The sequence below is a fragment of the Leptopilina boulardi genome, unplaced genomic scaffold (assembly GCF_019393585.1).
Source record: "Leptopilina boulardi isolate dan_hultmark-lab unplaced genomic scaffold, ZJU_Lbou_2.1 LbouV2_273, whole genome shotgun sequence".
Taxonomy (NCBI): Eukaryota; Metazoa; Arthropoda; class Insecta; order Hymenoptera; family Figitidae; genus Leptopilina; species Leptopilina boulardi.
In genome coordinates, this window is record NW_026137833.1 from 4,300,586 (window position 1) to 4,320,823 (window position 20,238).

At 24.7% G+C, this 20,238-nt stretch overlaps 2 protein-coding genes across 3 annotated transcripts in view; one reads left to right on the top strand and one right to left on the bottom strand.

Annotated features, from left to right (window-relative positions):
- LOC127281648 (elongation factor-like GTPase 1) overlaps window positions 1-20,238 on the bottom strand; it is a 215,576-nt gene that overhangs the window by 79,559 nt on the left and 115,779 nt on the right. The gene's annotated exons all lie outside the window — the stretch shown is intronic.
- Window positions 15,929-20,238, top strand: part of LOC127281653 (uncharacterized) — a 113,530-nt gene continuing 109,220 nt past the window's right edge. Inside the window, exon 1 of one of the 2 annotated variants that reach the window (XM_051305476.1) lies at window positions 15,929-16,369. The gene's annotated coding sequence lies outside the window, so the exon portion shown is untranslated. Of the gene's footprint in view, window positions 16,370-16,409; window positions 16,540-20,238 lie in introns of those variants that run through there. The other variant, XM_051305477.1, reaches the window with a different exon arrangement.

Sequence of the window (20,238 nt, forward strand, 5' to 3'; positions counted from 1 at the left end):
AAATTAGTTTTCAAGTGTGCAATTACTTCATCGTCTTTCTCTCTTTCTCTCTCTTTCTATATATATATATATACTGTTAATTAAAATGGAAATCGATTGCAGTTATAAAGGGCTGGAAAAGCCATAAATTCAATGTACCTAAAGAGAGAAAAATGTCTTTTTCTATTAAACATTATTCAATCCGGAGCATATATATACATAAAGTTTCTGTCGAGTCATTTTAAAACAAATGCATATTAAGTATTAGCTAAAATTACAAATCTGATAACGGATTTTCAATATTCAAAATGGCTGATAAAATATGGAGGATTTTTTTTAAATTCATTAGAATTGCTAACAAAAATGTTATCCAGAAGATTTTTAGAGATTACACTCAGAGAAATGGTATATTTGTCTCCGAGCCTACTAACTCATTTATTTGTTGCAAATATATTTCATTTCATTGAAATAAAAAATTTATTTGAGCCAAAGAAAAATTTATTTCTGACAAATAAAATTTTTATTTACGCCAAATAAATAAGTTAGTAGGCTCTGAGACAAATATACGTTTATTTAACTCAAATATATTTTATTTGGTTCAAATAAATCATTTCTCTGGGTGTACTGCTTACGAATCTGGTATGAAATTAAAATTTTCTGATCCTAAAAACACTATAGAGTAATGAGTTTTAAGAAAAGAAGAATTTTTAGAAAATCTTCCGCCACATAGGAATATTACATAATTTAAAAATTTAACAGATTGAATAAAAATATTAAAATTTTTACATTAGTAAACTAAATCTTTGGAGAATTTAATCGTTTAAATAATTATTTAAATTTATTTACACTAAGAAAAATATACTATTGAATCAATAGCACATTCTGATACATTTTTATTTGTTCGAATTTTTATTTTCTCAAATTTTCATTTAATATAATAGTAATTTTAACGAATTTTTATTAGGTAGAATTTCATTGCATAGAATTTTATTTCAAATGAATGTTCATTTGTTCAAATTATTATTTGATATAATTTCCATATAAGTATAGAACAGAAACATTGAAACTTTTAATTTCGGTAAATGTCGATAACAGGAATCTGTATTGATAAGCATATAAAAATTATAGTCTGCTTTTTATAGTACAGGACAGAAAAACTAAAACTTTTCAATGTCGGTAAATGTCGATAATAGGAATCTGTATTGATAAGCATATAAAAATTATAGTCTGCTTTTTGTAGTACAGAACAGAAAAACTAAAACTTTTCAATGTCGGTAAATGTCGATAATAGGAATCTGTATTGATAAACAAATAAAAATTATAGTCTGCTTTTTATAGTACAGAACAGAAAAACCAAAACTTTTCAATGTCGGTAAATGTCGATAACAGGAATCTGTATGGTAGAATTACTCCTAAAAATATTTATTTTAATTCTATGCAATGAAATTCTACCCAATAAAAATTCTTTAAAATGTCTATTATGTTAAATGAAAATTCGAGAAAATAAAAATTCTGACAAATAAAAATTCGAACAAATAAAAATTCTCTTAAGTAAATTTTCGGTTATATAAAAATTCTGTAATATAGAAAATCGTTTTGATGAAAATTCTGCAAAATACTAATTCGAACAAATAAAAATTTGGCTCAAAAATAATTATGACAAATGAAATTCTATAAAATAAAAATTCTAACTAATGATTTTTACAACATAATCATGCGTCCCTTTTTATTTCACTCCATAACTGAAATTCATTAAACTTAAAAGATCATTTTAAACAATATGTGAAGTTTGATGAAAAAAAATGTTTAATTTTCTATTTTATATACGATAACAATTTTTTTAAAGGTTCTATAAACGGTTTTACAAGAGTATAATATTTAAATAAACATGTTTCATTCCCTTTTGTATTCGGATTTATTTATACAATTGAGCATTTTAAGAAAGCACTTTAAAAGATTTGTCAGAAATAATATAAAAGAACGTTAACAGAAAGATATCGAAAAAATTATAGTACTGGAAAATAAATTGTAAGATTATATAGAGGATATGAAAAGTTGTCCCTTCCCCTTAAGGGATAATATATTTTTCTTAAGTCTGTAATATCTGAATTGAAATTTACATATATTTACCATTTTTAATATTACTTCCAATGTGAATCTTTTTTTTTATTATTATCTTCTTTTGCATTCATTTTGCTCATTGTTGAATATTTTTAATTTTATTAAAATCAAAAATCACAGTTTAATTTTTTTTTCCAAATTATTTCCGCGAAATTCAAATTATCTGAAAGCTCTCATTACCCCACCTTTCCCTATATAAGAAAACTGAACACTAAGTTTGAAATTCGATTCAATAATAAAAAAAAAAAATTAACACGATTTCGATTCCAATTTCAAATCCATGTAAAATACAAATTTTTTTCCAACCTCTAATGAGAATCTATTTATATATGTATAGAAAAAAAGTTAATGTAAAAAAAAAAAAAATGTTGAAAAAAAATTAAATCTGCAATTGATGCGGAAAATGAAAGAGAGAAAATATTGCCGAGAGTGCAAGTATTATATATATATATATCCATGACGGTGTATCATATTAGTAAAGGATTCTTGTTAAAACACCTTGGGTCTATTATCGAAATTGGATTTGTCGAGATTAAGATGGAGAGAAATAATTCTTCGAAGAGTACCACTTGGCTGCTCGATGAAGCACGAAAAAATGAACATTGAGCATGAAATTGCTCCAGTTCCCATCGTTGCTATCGGCGACTATAACCGACCACTATCTAGACTAGATCTCGTCGAGGACGTATATACCTGAACTATCTGACTACTCGATTCCAATGCAGCAAAGATCTAAACACTCCATTAGCAAATGGTACAAAGCAGCAGCAGCAGCTTCATACCTACATCTGCCTACTTTGTTGGCGCATGCCCATTCTACTTTCAATTACTTCCGATCGTTTCGGTCACGGACGTGTCACATGTGGAACGCGCGCCTCGCTCTCAACTCTTTGAATCCCTGTGATCTTCTTGAGTATATCGGTTGGCATTCGACAATCTTGAGATGGGGGCTGTAAGACACATTTAAGCCAACCTCTCAAAGTAAATCTTTATACTTATAAGAGATAATATATATATATATATATACTCAATGTAGTGTGTATATAAGCCCCATATGTCTCTCGTCACTCTATGCGAGCAGTTTGTGTAAACTTTGCATACGTATATTCCAGATACTTGCTGTTAATTAGCACCCTTCTTAATCATTTTGTATTAAATACTTCTATATTGGCTTATTGATTCGAAGATGTAATTAGCAAAATCACTCGACAGATGTTTGCGATTATAACGGTTTTGACAGTGTTCATTTATTCGGGGGTTTTTTGGGGTCGTTGATTACGAATCTGAAGTTAGTTTTACAAAATTCAAAATCACTGTAAATAGAAAGTACTAAAATAGTACCGAAAAGTACTAAAACAGTACCGCTTTGACGTATCAAAATAGAACCAAATGACAATTTAGTACCTGAAGTCGATATTAAATTAAAACCTTTCTTTTTACAGTGAACGGATCGAATGTGGCGGATGATTTTTAAAAATTCTATATATTTAATTGAAACTCGTTACTCGCGTGGTTTTGGGGTCGCGTTAAGTCTAAATCTTTTGTTAAAAATAAAAAATTCAATATGACGACTTTTAAATTATATTAAGGAGTTTTAAACATATCTGATGAATTTTTTGAAAAACTTTTTGGCGATTTAAAATTTTTAGAAACTAACTTCTGAGTCGTAATCAGATACCCCGAAATAGTAGTTAAATAATTGTAGTTATATAATTGTAGTTATATAATTGTAGTTAAATAATTGTAGTCAAAAAATTATAGTTCAATAATTATACTTAAATAATCATCAAAAATACTACCATAATCATAAAATAACGGAAAATCGGTACATATACCATTGAAACCTAAAAGATATCTAAATACCATTTCAAATATATCAATTATCCCAATTATTTTCAGTACAGTAATTTGAACTAGTTACCTTAAAATATTTCCCAAAAAAAAAAAAAAAAAGATCAACTTACTCTAATAAGATACGATACCCTCAAATTATCAACACAAAATTTGGATAATTTAATCTCAACACTTTCATAATCGCGGCAACTTTAGAAAATTAATTTCAAAAATTTTAAACCCAAATGTACACATCATCAAAAAAAAGGCTATTATTAATTTTTTTCTTTATTATAATGGCTATAATTTCCAAATTATTACTTTTTTCATAAAAAATTAGCTTCATGAAATACATTTGAGACGCGATTTAAAAAAATAAATTCATCAATATGATTGTAATATCAGATAATTTAATTATCAGAAACATTTAATTAATATTTAATTATCAGGATTATTTAATTATCATTAGTTGATATATAAATATATATAGTTAAAATTCTTTAACTACTATACTGTATAGTAACTGTATAAACCTATCTAGTTTCCTGTTTGATTAAATTTCATCCTTTTGGAATTCCTTGGTTAAATTCTCATAATCTTCAAGAGCCCGCAGTTTATTTAAGTTCAATTAAAATTAAATGGAGTAGACTCTTTTCTTGGTTTCCTGATACCGCCTGGAAGAAATATATAGAAGATCACGAGAAACTATGTCTACAAACACAGCAAGAAATGCTATATTTATATATATATATATACCTTGAATGATTGCCGGATCGAGAAATTATGAAACGATTGTTTGCCGCACAAGGCATATGTACTGTATGAAATCTGACAAAGGATTCAGTGCTGCTATTATTGTCATATGTAGACATAACCGAGTGCCACTTCTGATATTCGTTTTGTTTGTATATATAGTAGATAGTGATTTTTATATTCCGAATCCTCTAAAAATTTATTTGTTAATTTTACTTTTTGTTTAAAAAACGATAAAAATGAGATTAAAAATTTTTTTTAGTAGATCCGGAACATAAAAATCATATTAAATCGTGATGATAAAACGATGATTTTTTTGCTTCAAGTAAAAAACAGATAAAAGATTAGCTTTAGCTGTTAAATAGACGAAGACCTAATACTCTCTCTACAATCTTGATCCCTTAAACAAATCCTAAAAAAATCCCAAAAATAGTATATCATCTAAAAATTTTAATTTATGTTCTAAATCTGATTCTGAAACTAATTCCGTTTATCAAGTACGAAAACTAGTTCCTATAAGTTTATCATAATCCTTAATCTGATGCTAAAACAAGTTTTGCAATTCGATTCTTACAGACAAATTAAATAAGACTGACATTTCACCCAGCCTACAGTCTCTTCTTTTAAATTACCTTAATAATAGACGGCACTGTGTTGTGGTTGGAGAACACTACTCAAATAAATTTATTCCGGTACGAGGTGTTCCATAGGGGTCTACTTTTGGATCCCCTCTTTTTAGTGTCTATATGAATGACTTAATTTCAAATATTAAATCTAATGTCTTATTGTTTGCTGATGACGTGAAAATTTTTCGTGAAATCAGAAATATTTTTGACTCTGATAACTTACAATTAGATCTTAATAATTTTACATCTTAGTGTGACACTAACAAACTTACTATTAACTTAGAAAAATGTCAAATTTTAACTGTTAACAGATCCAACTTTCCAATACTTTTCAATTACAAATTGAATAGTATCGAGGTTAAGAAAGTGTCTTCAACCCGCGACCTCGGTGTTGTGTTTGATTCGCGCCTTAATTTTCGCGAGCAATATAGAAGAATGATTGCCGGAGCATCGAGAGCTTTGGGTTTCCTGATTCGATGCACTAAAGATTTTAGGAACCCCAATACCTAAACTCTTTTATTCAATTCACAAGTCCGTAGTAAAGTTGAGTACGCTAATATTATTTGGAATCCTTTTTTTAACTGTCACTCAGACGACATAAACTATATTCAAAAACGTTTTTTAAAGTATTTAGTTTTTAAAACTGATGGTATTTACCCTCAACGTGGTTCGAATTATTTGCAATTATGTTATAGATTTGATGTTTTTACTTTGGCAGAGCGACGCATTGTTTCAGTTTTATTATTTCTTTTTAAAATTTTAAACTCCCAGATCCCAGAGTACCGCGCTTACCTTCGAGATCCCATGAACCTCTTTATGTGCCTATATTGTACAATTCTAGAATGATCATGGATCCTATTCACCTACCTTGTTATCATTTAAATCAAATTTATAAAAGTATCAACCCTAATTTCGATCTTTTTTTCTGTAACATTTCCTCTTTCCTTAAAATGGTTGATTAATATGTTTTGAGTTTGAGGTGAGAAAGAATGTGTGCATTTTTAGAAACTGTTTGTTGTTTAATTTTTCGATGATATTTTATATTAAGTGTAACCCACTAATGGCTCTTGTAGACCGCGGGTTCACCATTGTATTAAATAAATAGATAAATAAACAAAGCATAGAATTTTCCGTACTCCGACTATAGTTTAATTAATTTGTAGTTTTAAAATAAGTTTTTAGGACTTAGGGTACAATATTACAAGTAGAATTTGTTGCAGAATAATTTTAGAGCAAAATTAATATGATTAGTCTAGGACTAAATCTTAACCTTCAAAAAATACAACAAATTCTCAAGATTGCACAGTGAACCACCAGAATCTACAAAAAGTGATAAAAATTATGAAGCAATTTTAAATAGCAACAGAACTCGGTACACCAAAAAAAAAATTTATTTGATTCAAAGAAATCAATTTCTTTGACAAATCTTCGTTTCAAAAAATTTTTTTATTTAATTCAAATAATTGTTTCTTTGACCCTATATCAATGTCAGAATTTCTTTGCTTTAATACAGAAATTACTTTGAAAGTAAAAAACTTTTTTTTGTTTCAAAGAAATTTTAATTTTGAATGAAAGAAATCAAGTCAAAGAAATTTGTTTCTTTAAATAAAAAAAAACCTTTTCTTTTTGAGTACTGTACTGTTTTCGCACCCAGGAAAAAGATTCTTTGTTTTAAAGAAATTTTCTTCAAATTAAAGAAATTTGTGCACTGATAGGTATATAGGGTCAAAGAAAAATTTCTTTGATTTAAAAAAATACTTCTTTTTTTTGACTCAACGAAATATTTCTTTGATTTAAAAAAAATTTTATTTGAATCAAAGAAATAAATTTTTATTTTAATGCACAAATTTCTTTAAATGAAAAATACATTTATTTCATTTTAAGATTGTGTATACGTTCGTATTTTGAATAAAATGTAATTTAATCCTTTTTTTATAAACCATTTCTTTGTTTCAAAGAAATCAATTTTTTTATTACGAATTTGAGATCAGTTTTTCAAAATTCAAAATGGCGGATCCAATATGGCGGACGAAAAATTAAAAATTGACCAGATTTGCTTGAAAATTTTTACTCGGGATTTTTGGGGTCGCTGATTACGAATTTAAAGTTCTTTTTAAAAAATTCAAAATGGCGGATCCAATATGGCGGATGAAAAGAAATTAAAAACTGCCTATATTTGCTTGAAACTTGTTACTCGGGGGTTTTCGGGGTCGCTAATTTCGAATTTAACATCAGATTTTAGAAACTCAAACGAAGGAGAATTTTAGGTTCTACTTTAGCACTAGTTTCCAGATCAGCTTAGAATAGAAGAAAAGAGAGAATTTTTTTTTTCTTAGAATTTGTTTTTGTATTGGTTTTAGATTAAGGTTTAGAACTTAAGGTAAAATAAAACATTAAAATAAAACAAAAATTTACTAATTAAAATTTAACATTAAACCACTAGTCTAGTAACCAATTATTTCGAACCAAACAAATTTTTTTCAATTTACAACAAATTCTAAAAAATTTTACAATATTGTACTCGAATTAAATTTTAAAACTAAACTGAAAATAAGTGCCATAATTAGACCTTGTATTATTTTTTATCCTGCTCATAAAGTAAACTCAGTGTGGATACTAAAATTTGCAAAAAACACTTCACAGTTTTGCAGACGTAAACAATAGTTTTTTGTTTTTTTTTTGTTAATGTTCAATAACTTTTCGCTGTAACTATAAAAAAAATTACATATTAATTTATTGTTCCTATTGGTAGTTTTGTATGTTTTTATCTATTTTTCCAGATATATTTATAGAGCATTTTACATTTCAAAATGTACAACTAACAAAATAAAAAGTATCATTTGTATAGAGCATTTTTAAAACACAATACATTTTATCAATACTCTAAATATAAAGTATGCAATTAATGCTCTTTTTTTTACAGACAATTTCATGAGCTTTAAAATGTTACTAACTTTCATGTAAAAGAAAATTAATATTTATACATTTTTTTAGTGTAAGAACAACTGCATGTAATTATTATTTTAAAAAAACATATTTCTAACCTTAGGCTGCAACGACTTTTCGGGCATTTCGGGAGATAAAAAATCTTCAGGGAAGCACACTTAAAATAAATGAACACTCTCGACACCTTTTTTAAATTAATAAACAAAATACGTTTTTAATAATTTAAACGATCGCGATTTAAAGAATTTCGAACACTCCCGGAAGAAAAAAATTCAGTAAAATCAAAAAAACAGTTCTAAAATTTATTTATCCGCGAATTAAAAAATTCAAACACTCCCGAAGCTATTCACTTTGTAAAAATATCAAACAAAAAATAAAAGAAATATTATTTATAAATGTTAATTAATTAATAATTAAATGTTTTCAAATTAATTAATTTAATTCAACTATTATTAATTATTTAATTAATAAATAAATTAAATATTTCTAAATTTAAAAAATAGAAAAAAAATAACAATAAAAATATATTTTTATCACAACTTTAAATTTAAAATTACAAAAACTAACACTCACATTGACTACGTCTAAACAGGTCAATACACGATTTGCAACTGATTAAATTATCGTTGGGATTTTATGACCTTCAGACTAGGGTACCCTTTAAACTTCAATGTAAACATACAGCTCGGGATGCAGGTATATAATGATAATTTCAAAATCGTTTCATTTTACATTTCAAATACTTCGAAATTATAATTTTTAAATTCTACTTCTTACTTCACATAATATATTTACAGTTAATTTAAAAGTATCAAATTGATATAAAAGAAAATTTAGATCAATTTGATTCTTTTAGTATTAATTTGATAAATTCTCTTAAATAAATAAAATAAATAATAAATAAAATACATTTTTTTCTAATATATTTTCTCTTTTAAGTTTAATGAAATTTTTTTAAGGTCATGTGATTGTTATGGTTTCGTATGTTAATATTCTACGCAGATTTTCTTCTTAAATTATTAATAGGTTATTATTACATATTATTATTATTAAAAATAATACTAATTTATTTTAAATATAATTTTATTCTAAATTTTAATATTATAAATTGCTATTATTTATTTTCCTACATTAAAATTTACAATTTTTTGTTGCATGTCAAATTTTTGTAAAGTATTTTTCATTTATAAAAAAAAATTAATTAAATTAAAAATTTTCAGAATTTTAAAATTTTTTGATTCTCATTTTAATTATTTTAAAAACTTTCTGACTCCTTAATTTCTCCTTTATTTATAAACCATTTTCTTGCCATATTTATTGTGTTAGAATAAAAAATTAAATTTTTCGTGTTTCTTTATTCTTTTTTAATAACTGACAAAAATTACTATCTGTATGACAATTTTTTATTTATTTTTTATTTAAATTAAAATTTTTTAATTAGGATAAGTGCATCAATTACGGCGCGTTCATAAAAAAAACTATTATTACTATTATATTTAATATAACTGTTGCAAAATGATTTTAAAAAAATATTATAATATTTTTTTGATACACTTACTAATAAAGATGCACATTTTTAAACAATTATTATTATAATTATTTAAAATCATAACTTTTCCCTCGCCGTAATTGAAACATTTTTAAGATTTCCATTGGCTCCAATTACGGTGGGGGCAAAGTATCTTCAAAATACACGTAATTTTGGTCACCGTAATTGAAACACCGAAATTAATACAATCGCGCCATAATAGAAAATTACGGTATTAGTTTTAATTTCTTATAATTTATTTAAATAATCGATTTTTATAAAGTTAATTTTTTTTTAATATCTAAATAACATAAGCTTTTTGTTTAATAAGTCTTAAATTGACTTTATACAATATAGAAATGTCGAATTTTCTATTTTAAAGGTGTTTTGACTCGAATCGCGCCGTAATTAGTTCATTTACCCTACTGTATTAAAAATATTTTCATTTTATGATTGAGGAAATCTTTTAAATTGAACTAAATTTATATTTAAAACTAAATTGTTTAAATTTGTTTGCATTAGTTATTACTATTATTATTATTATTATTATTATTACTTTTTTAACACGACAATTTAAATATGTAATAATAACAGAGCGGATGTTACGTAAGCTATATATTTTAAATATATATATATATATAATACAAGAGAATAAAAGAAAAGAAAAATCATGGAACAAAAGAATTGAAGGTAAATTAAAAGATATTTTTGAACTTTTTATTGAATTAGAATTTAAAAAGCATGGTTTGAAAATAATTTCATTGACAAAAACTACAATATAGATGCGTGCTTGAGGAAGCTATAACGTTATAAATCAAAAATTCCCGTTTCAAAACGATTTATTAATCATCACGGGAGTATCACATTTTATAATAAAAGGATTCACACATAGCAGTACATAAAAGTGTTTCAACAATAGAAGATTATTTATTAAAAGGAGCTAATTTAATGACGCGCGTTATAATAACTTCACTTTCGAAATCGTATCATTAGTGACCTTGCCCGCTAAATAGATGTGAAAAAGTGCAATTAGGACGCTCACAGCATTTTATAGTATATAGTACATATATAGTGAGATTAGATACCTTTAATGAATTTAATGAATAAAAATCTAAAGCGTTTATTTATATATATATATATATATATATATATATATATATATATATATATATATATTATAAAATAGAATTTTTATCTTTTTAGTAAATAAAACGAGAATATTATTATTCGTTTTTTCTCTTGTATAGGGAGAGAATGAAATATTTTCTAAAAGAAAAAAAAGAGAATAATTATTATTGCAAATCCCATACTCAGGATATGTTTCCGTATAATAAATTATATTGAGCGACTTTCTACACTTTGTGAAGAAGTCTTCTGTACATTGAATAGAGTAATAAGTACCTTTATAAAAAAAGTACAATGTCTTTTAATTAAGAAATTTGTTCTATGAGAAATTAAGCGTAAGAAAGAAAACGAAGAAAAAGAAGAAGAAAACATTTTTACATTTAAGAAAGTGTTAGGCCAATTACTTCCACTTACTTAAATATATGCAATGAGAATTACTGAAAAAAATTTAAATATAAATATTTCAACAGAATTTATATATATATATATATAGGTATTATTAATTAATATTTGTCAGAATTTATTTTTTAAAGAATTTTTAATTAATATAATAGAATTTAAAAATCCGCCAATCACGATTTTTATATATATATATATATATATATAACTTTTCATTGGTGAATTTTAAATATTTCGGACAAATAAAAATTCACCTCCATGAAGTTGGCGTGGACGCTTAGCGTCGAAAATTATTTTTCATGGGACCAATAATATCAAAACATTTTTTAAAAAGGTTTTGGATCCACAAAATGCTTTGAGAAGTATTTTTCAAAGTATTATTTGCATAGAAAAATTAAAAAAAAAAGTAATTTCAAATTGTTGATTCTGCAAAAAACAATATTCGACGCTGGGCGTCGAAGCCAACTTCAGGGAGGTAAAAATTCGGCGTTTTAAAAATTCTGTACAATAAAAATTCGATACATAAGAATTATGTTAAGTAAAAATTTGTTTAAAAAAAAATTCTAATTAATTCGAATAATAAAAATTTGTCTAAAAAAAAAATAATTATAACTAATAAAATTGTTTAAAATAAAAATTTTCACTAATAATTTTTATCGGATCATTTATCATCATTCGAACTTTTAGAAAATTCAGTTAACTGATAATTCGAACTGTTAATACATTCAAATTTCTTAAAATTCGGTAAATTTGTAATTCGAACTTTTAGGAATTCGATATTTTGAAATTTAGACCAAATTAAGGCGACTCTATTGTAGAAAACAAAGAAATAACAAGAAAATATGTAAATAAAATTTGTTTAATATAATATTTAAAAAAAAATGAAACAAAAATAAAAAAAAAATAATAAAAAAAAATAAAAAAAAAATAATAATAATTTTAATAATTAATAATTAATAATTAATAATAATAATAATATTAATAATAAAATTAATAATTTTAATAATTTTTTTTTCAAAAATAATTTCTTTTATTTTACTGACTACTTGACTTGGATGGATTGTTAAATTTTTTTCCTTACTAAAAATTAATAATAATTGATTTAAAAATTAATTTTTTTTTGAACTTCATATAATAATTCAATAAAAATTAATAATCCAATATATTGTAATTAGAAATCAAAGGTAATAGAAGTGGTATAAATATAATTTTCAAGAAATAATCCATTGTTGCCCGCACTTTCTCCTATAAAATTTTTTCTCCCTGCGCTACTGTATTGTATGTATTCGCTGTGGTAGTATTGAAATATAAAAAATTTTACAACATTATTTTATTTTTTTTCTAATAAAAAAATTTATTATCATTATTGTTTTTCGGAAAATTGTGTCTTATTTATTTATTGATGCTCCTCGTGTTTTCTTTCTCACGTATATATATATATGAAATGGTGTAAACACAAGCGATTTTCTCGCCGATCACGTGGCCTCGAGGGAATTCTCGCGAGATTGTTGCTCCCCCGCAAAAAAAGGTTCAAGGGCTATACAAAAACCGTTGCGAGTGAGTAGACGCACGACCTACCGTAAATCGCGATTGAGTGCGCGACGCGACGCGCCACCGCCGCACTCTGATATACCACACGATTACCATTCAACGGTCTCTTATTCTCACTTCCGCTTTACATAAATTCTTGTATATTTGTCTGACCAAGGGGGCACACGGCATATGTGGCCCGCGGCACTTCTAAACTTATTATTATTATTATTATTATTGTATTTTTTCCATATGGAGAAAAATTACTAAAGTGATAATCCAATAAAAAAAATGTGACAATTGCATTTTTTGAAAAATCATAACAATGTATAAGAAGGATAAAATTTTTTTTTTACCTATATGACTTCGAAATGTTTTTTTACTTTCATTCGAATGACGTTAAATTATTTTTTTAATTCAAAATTTTCTTCTTTTTTGAAAATCAAAAATATTTTTGATTATTTTTTTTAATAAAGGACCATTTTTTTGTTTGTTTTTTTACCCCTTAAAATGAAGCTTAAAATGTATGCTTTTAATTAACTTTTAACGAACAAATTTAACGAACTTTTAACTTTTAACAAATTAAAAACAAAATGTTTTGTTTTTGTTTTCGAGATATTAATAATTGTTAATAAATTTTTTTTTCTTAATTGAAAGTTAACGTAATTCCGCGTTCAACGAGCCCTATATGAAGTATTTCACTTTCATTTTGATTTTGATTTTCACGTTTACTGAAATTTAATTTTTAATTGAGTTTTTAATTTTTCATTGAATTTCAGTAAAAGTGAAAATCAAGGTAAAAATTAAAGTGAAAGTCAATGTCGATGTGTAAGTCAAAATGAAATTACATAATTGCACCCTTGTTAATCTTTTGTTAATTTTTTTTCTGTTTCTGAATTAAGAAAGTTGTCATTTCAAAAGAGAAAACTAATGTTTTCGGACAAAAGTAATGTATAGAGTCTAATATCCATTTTGAAGTTCAAATACCTATTAAATGATGCATAGCTCAGATTTTTTATTAAAAAACCTTTTTTTATTTTCACTAAAATTCACTGTTCTTCCAACTTGTGTTGATTTTTTTTGAGTTGTAATTTCTTGCACTGAAAGAGAAATTTTTATTAAATTTTAGAAAAAGTTTTCGTAAGTAGAAAAAAATTAATTTCTTTATAATTATAAAAAAACATTATAAAATAAATTATAATTTATAATTTGTATTTTAAGGAATTCAATTCGATATAATAATTTTTTAGATGTATTTACATTTAAAATATTTTTTTTTTTTTAAACAAATTTTTACATTACAGAATATTTAGATACCGAATTTTTATTTAACAGAATTCGTATTTTATAGAATTTTTATTTTACAAAATTTATTTTTACACAAGACTATATTTAAAAAAATTCTAATTAAACAGAATTTTAATTCTTAGAATAATTCTCATTCAACAGAATTTAAAATGATTTGGATTTTTAAGTTTAAGTATTTACAATTCATCAAATCTTTATTTGTCCAAATTTGATATTAATATAATATTTGATTAATATAGTATTTGCTATCGGATCTATCAAAATTAGTAACCACAGCTAAATTTTTTGCTATGACAACGAAAAAGTTTACTGTGATAAACAATATCAGTCTTAATTTTTAAAAATTTTCTGTCACAGCAAACTTTTTTGACCCTACAGAAAATTTTTTTCCCCATTCCTTTATTACACGCATAAAAAAATTTGCTGTGGCAGCTATTTATTTGCTGTCACATCAAATTACGTCAGTTAATATAGGGACAGCGAACAAATTTGCTGTAGGGTCAAAAAAGTTTGCTGTGACAGAAAATTTTTGAAAATTAAGACTGAAATTTTTTTATCGTAGCAAAATTTTTCGTTAACATAGCAAAAAATTTAGCTGTGGTTACTAATTTTGATAGATCTAATAGCAAACATCAGTTAGCATCTGTAAGCAATTTTTTTTACATGTAGTTAATATGATTTGATGTGACAGCAAACAGTTCGCTGCCACAGCAAACTTTTTCTATGCGTATATTTCGAATTAATATTTCGATTAAATGAAAATTCTTTTAAATACAAAATTCTAACAAATTAATTTTAGAGATAATTTTTAAAAATAATTTCAAAAATAAATTAAATAATACCCGAATAGATAAAGTTTGCTGTGGCAGCGAACGTAATTTGCTGTCACAGAAAATTACGTTAGCTAATATAGGGACAGCGAACAAATATGCTATGGGAACAAAAAATTTTGCTGTGATAGTATAAATTATTAAAAATTAAGACTGATATTGTTTATCACAGCAAACTTTTTCGCTGTCATAGTAAAAAATTTAGCTGTTGTTACTAATTTTGATAGATTCAATAGCAAACATCAGTTATCATTTGTCAGCAATTTCATTTTTTCCTTGTAATAATAAATAATTAAAAATAATAATTTCATAAAGAAAAAAATATACCAATACTAATTAATTCATTAGTATTAAAATAAGAATTCATAAAAAAAGAATTTAAATTACAATTAAGATTCAAAATATTTAATTTCAAAAAATTGATATAAAAATAGACCGTTTACACCTGCCTTAAAAATTCATTTACCAGTATCCGGAACTTTTAATAGTACCGTGGGTTTTCGACTTGAATTAAAACAAGAAAATCATCATCCTCCCTCAAAAATAGGTAAAATGGAAAATTTTCAAACCGTTACACATCGAATCTCAAAGAAAGAAGAAGAAGAAAAAGTGCATCATCAGTCTTTTTTTTCTATCCCTCCTTTCTCATTCATTGCTGTTAAATATCCAAAAAAGGTCCTTATGCCTATTATCAAAGTGAGTAGTAATAATAATAATACAGTTTCTCAAGGTTGTGTGGCGCGCGCGAGTACAGCACAATCATCAACGTACCGGAAAGTGCCGCCGCAACGCGACGAGGAGCACTTTCTGGTCCCAGAGAGGATTGGCGGAGATGCTGACTAGGATTCCACCGGTAGTCGCGGTTTCTGGTTGGTTGGTAAGTGGGACTAGCGGGGACTCATAGGCAGGACCCCTCCTACGAGAAGCCGCAGTCGGACTCGAACTCCGAACCCATCGCGTTTACAATACGTTCATAATATTTTATATATATATATATATGTGTATAACAAAAACAGTTTTTTTTTTATCAACATAGTGCTTTAATGTACAATTAAAAATAAATTTTAATATTTATTAAAATAATTAATAATATTATTAATATTATAAATATTAAAATAAAATTTAAAAATATATATATTTAACCCCTTACAGCAAATTGACATTTTATAAAATATTTCTTTATAAAAATTGCTGTTTCTGTTTTTTATTGTTAATTTTTTTCAAAAAAAAATTTTTTTGTTTTGATTGCGCGCGGTTTCTTTTTTTCGCCAACCCTCGTGTTTCTCCGAGAAAAGTGAATTCAATTCGGTAAACTTTTATCAATATTCTTCGGCAAAATATTATATTGACAATTGTGACAAGTGCAACAGCGGATTGCCAGTGACAAACAGGTACAACATATATTTATTGCTCGTACCTTGTTATAATTGGATAATATTATTATTATTTTTTTTTGGGGGGTTTTTTTGCCCTGACTTGAAAGAGGTCACAAGTGAGAAAAAAAATTGTGTCAGTGGTTCTGCATTATTCAGTGATTTATTCTTTTTATATATACCACGTGGTGCGTATTTATTATCCTTCTCTGTGTCAAAATAGGTTTTAAATTTTTTTTTTTGCTATTATTTACACTAAAAAAAGGATTTTTTTATACAAATAATTGGTGACTTGATTATTATTAAATAAATATTTATTTGAACCAGATAAATTTTTACTTGAATCAAATAAATGTTTACATGAAGCAAATAAATTTTTATATGAAACAAATAAATTGTTACTTGAAACAAATAAATTTTTATTTGAACAAAATAAATTTTTACTAAAACCAAATAAATATTAACTTGAACTAAATAATTTTTATTTCAATTAAATAAGTTGTATTTGAACAAATAATTTCTATATTTGGAACAAATACTGACTCAAATAATAATTATTTGGTTCGAGTAAATATTTTTTTGATAATAGCCAATTAACCGATTATTTGAATCAGAGAAATTTTTTTTATTTACAGTAAATTTGAAATTATTAAATTGGTACTAAAAGTATCAAATTGAACTAATTTTTTATATGAATTCGATACTTTTGGTATCAATTTTATACTTTTAAATTAACTGTATTTTATTATTATTTTACAATTATATATAGAGGGTGATTTAACTAATTTTACTAAATATTTATTTAACTTCAGTAAATATCTAACAGACATTAGTATACTAAATTGATTGCAAAAAAAATTTAAGTGATTTCAGTAATTATATTATTTAACTTATTGAACTAAATATTTATTAGTAAAAATTTATTATTTTTAATTATTTTAGTAATTTATTAATAATTTATTAGTAAATATATTTACTAAAGTTAAATATATTTTACAGATTTTAATACTAAATTGATTGTAAAGAAAAATTAAATTGATTTTAGTAAATATTTACATGAATTTAGTATAATAAATACATATAGGTAATTGATACAGTTTTTTTGGACCAAGACAATATATTTCCAAAAAATAGTTATATGTACCTACATTTAAATTAATTTCCTTTTAAAATTAATTATTTTCGAAATCCATAAATAAATTTTTTTTTTCATATTAAATATTTTTTTTATCTAAAAGTCAATTTAAGAAAAAAACTTTCATTTTCTTATCTTAATGAAATTCATAAATAAAAGTTTTTATTATTTTCATTTACAAGTTGGATTTAATGGAAAAAAAAACTTTCATTTTTTTAAATTAATTTTTTCAATCATTTAAATTTTTTTTTTTAATCATTTTTTTAAATCAATACAAATACAGTCATTTGACACAAATAAAATATGTATCAGATAAAAAGGGAGGAAACGCTATATATATATATTGAACGCTGCAGTATAAATCTATGGACTGTTGTTCTTGATAAATAGGTATTCAATGGGGGAAATAATTTATGCGCTTTAAATAAGACGTTATTCTCTCTGTGGCCGTGCGAGTTTATATATTAAAAACTCCGTAGACAATGGTTTTGTTTCTTCAATATATAAAACCGGTGAAATAGTGTTTATAATTAACTTGCAAATTATTATAGCGATCTTTTTTGAATAATTGTAAATTTATATATTCTATATTTAAGTGGAACTAAATTTTACTCCTACATTTATTAGGTCAGAATATAATTTCTATATCTATATGCGTAAATAAATATTCTTCGTTGTAATAAATTTATATTTCGCTTTATATTTTATATTATTAATTGTTTTCATTAAACTGATTTTATTATACCGTTATTATTTCTCTTTGTTATCAATATATAATTTCATTTCGAATACATATATTATGTAGAGAAAAACGGTTTCCTCCCAGAGACGAAAAATTATATCCAACACTAATCTATTTATTTATAATAAATTTTATTATTATTATTATTATTATTATTATTATTACGTTATTTATTTATTTACACGGAAAAAAATAAATTAGTTACAGATGCTAACGAATGTTTGCTGAAAAAATTGCTACAGCAACTATAAAATGTTTTCTAAAGCTGCTAATAATTTAGTTGTAAAACTATTATTAAACATAACCTAAAATTTCTTTACCATAAGGTCCTTCTCCTCGTGAAGCATCAAATGTATTTAATTACGAAAAAAATTTTATAGAAATAATTTTAATTTTTTTCTAATTTAATTAATTTATCAATTACATTATATCAAAATTTGAAAATTTGATTTATTACTTAATTGGAATATTATAATTTTTAATGGAGCAAAAAAAAATGAATTTTTTGTACTATAATAATCTTCTGCACTTGAACTGCTTGTCAATATAAAACCTTAAGAAAGTTTAACCGGTAAACTATCTTCTTGTATAGGTACTTGAAAACTTCCGCTTTCACGGTTAGTGAATACTGAACTAATCCCTTTTAATTACTGATAAAAGTTTTATAGCAAAGAAGTTTAAATCCAGTTTATGTATGTATGTGTATAATGGTATATATATATGTATGTATATATTATATTGGCATCGAAATGCCGTTCGGGCGTAACGAAAGTGCAGTACTACATAAGGATTGCAATTGAAATGTCATTTCAAGAAATATAGTGTGAATCAGTGCGAACGTGCAATGTGCATATAACTTATATAACGGCGTGCGTGTTATTCCCTTTGAGTAAAAAAAAAGAAATATATACATATATGTATACCTAATAGTCAAGCAATTTCAATAAGTGGGTAATCTTCACTTTTTCCAATGAAAGCGATCTACAATAATCTTTAAATTATTTTTTAGTTAAATTAACAAGAATTTATGCTTAACAGAATTTTTATATATCTAATCAAATTTTTAAAATGGAACGCATGATTATGTTTTAAAAATGATTAGTTAAAATTTTCATTTTATGGAATTTCATTTGTTATAATTATTTTTTTATGCATAAAATTGTGATTTGTTGATTTTAAAAATCGCGCCAAAATCGATTGTTTGTTTGGCCATTTGCAATTTCGGACAAATGAAAATTTTATCAATTAGAAATTCTGTTAAATGATTTTTCGCTTAAGTAAAAATTCTGTAGTATTAAAAATCGGTTATAGGGAAATTATATCAAATAATAATTCGAACAAATGAAAATTCATCTGAATGAAATTTCTATGCAATGAAATTCTACCCAATAAAAATAAATTCTTTAAAATGCCTATTATGTTAAATGAAAATTCAAGCAAATAAAAAATATCACAAATAAAAATTCTGTGAAGTGAATTGTAAAAATTCTGTAATATAGAAAATCGTTTTGATAAAAATTCTGCAAAATACTAAATCGAACGAACAAAAATTCGGTTTAAAAATAATTATGACAAATGAAATTCCATAAAATAAAAATTCTAACTAATAATTTTTAGAACATAATCATGAAAACCATTTTAAAAATGACCTATCAGAAGCTGTCAAGAAAATTGTAATTGGTCAATTTTAAAATTGACGCCGAAATATTTCTGCCGTTTATAATAGATATCTTTTTTTATTTTCTCGAATTTTAATTGTAAGTTAAGTTTGAGGTGAGAAGGAGTGTGTATATCTTTATATCTTTATAGTCAATTGATTACGTTCATTTATATATCAATCAATAATTGTAAAATGTAATTCTGGTAATCAAGTGCAACCCACTAATTTTCGGACTTAAGTAATGTAGAGTCTAATATCCATTTTGAAGTTCAAATTCCTATTAAATTATGCATAGCTCAGATTTTTTATTAAAAAACCTTTTTTTATTTTCACTAAAATTCACTGTTCTT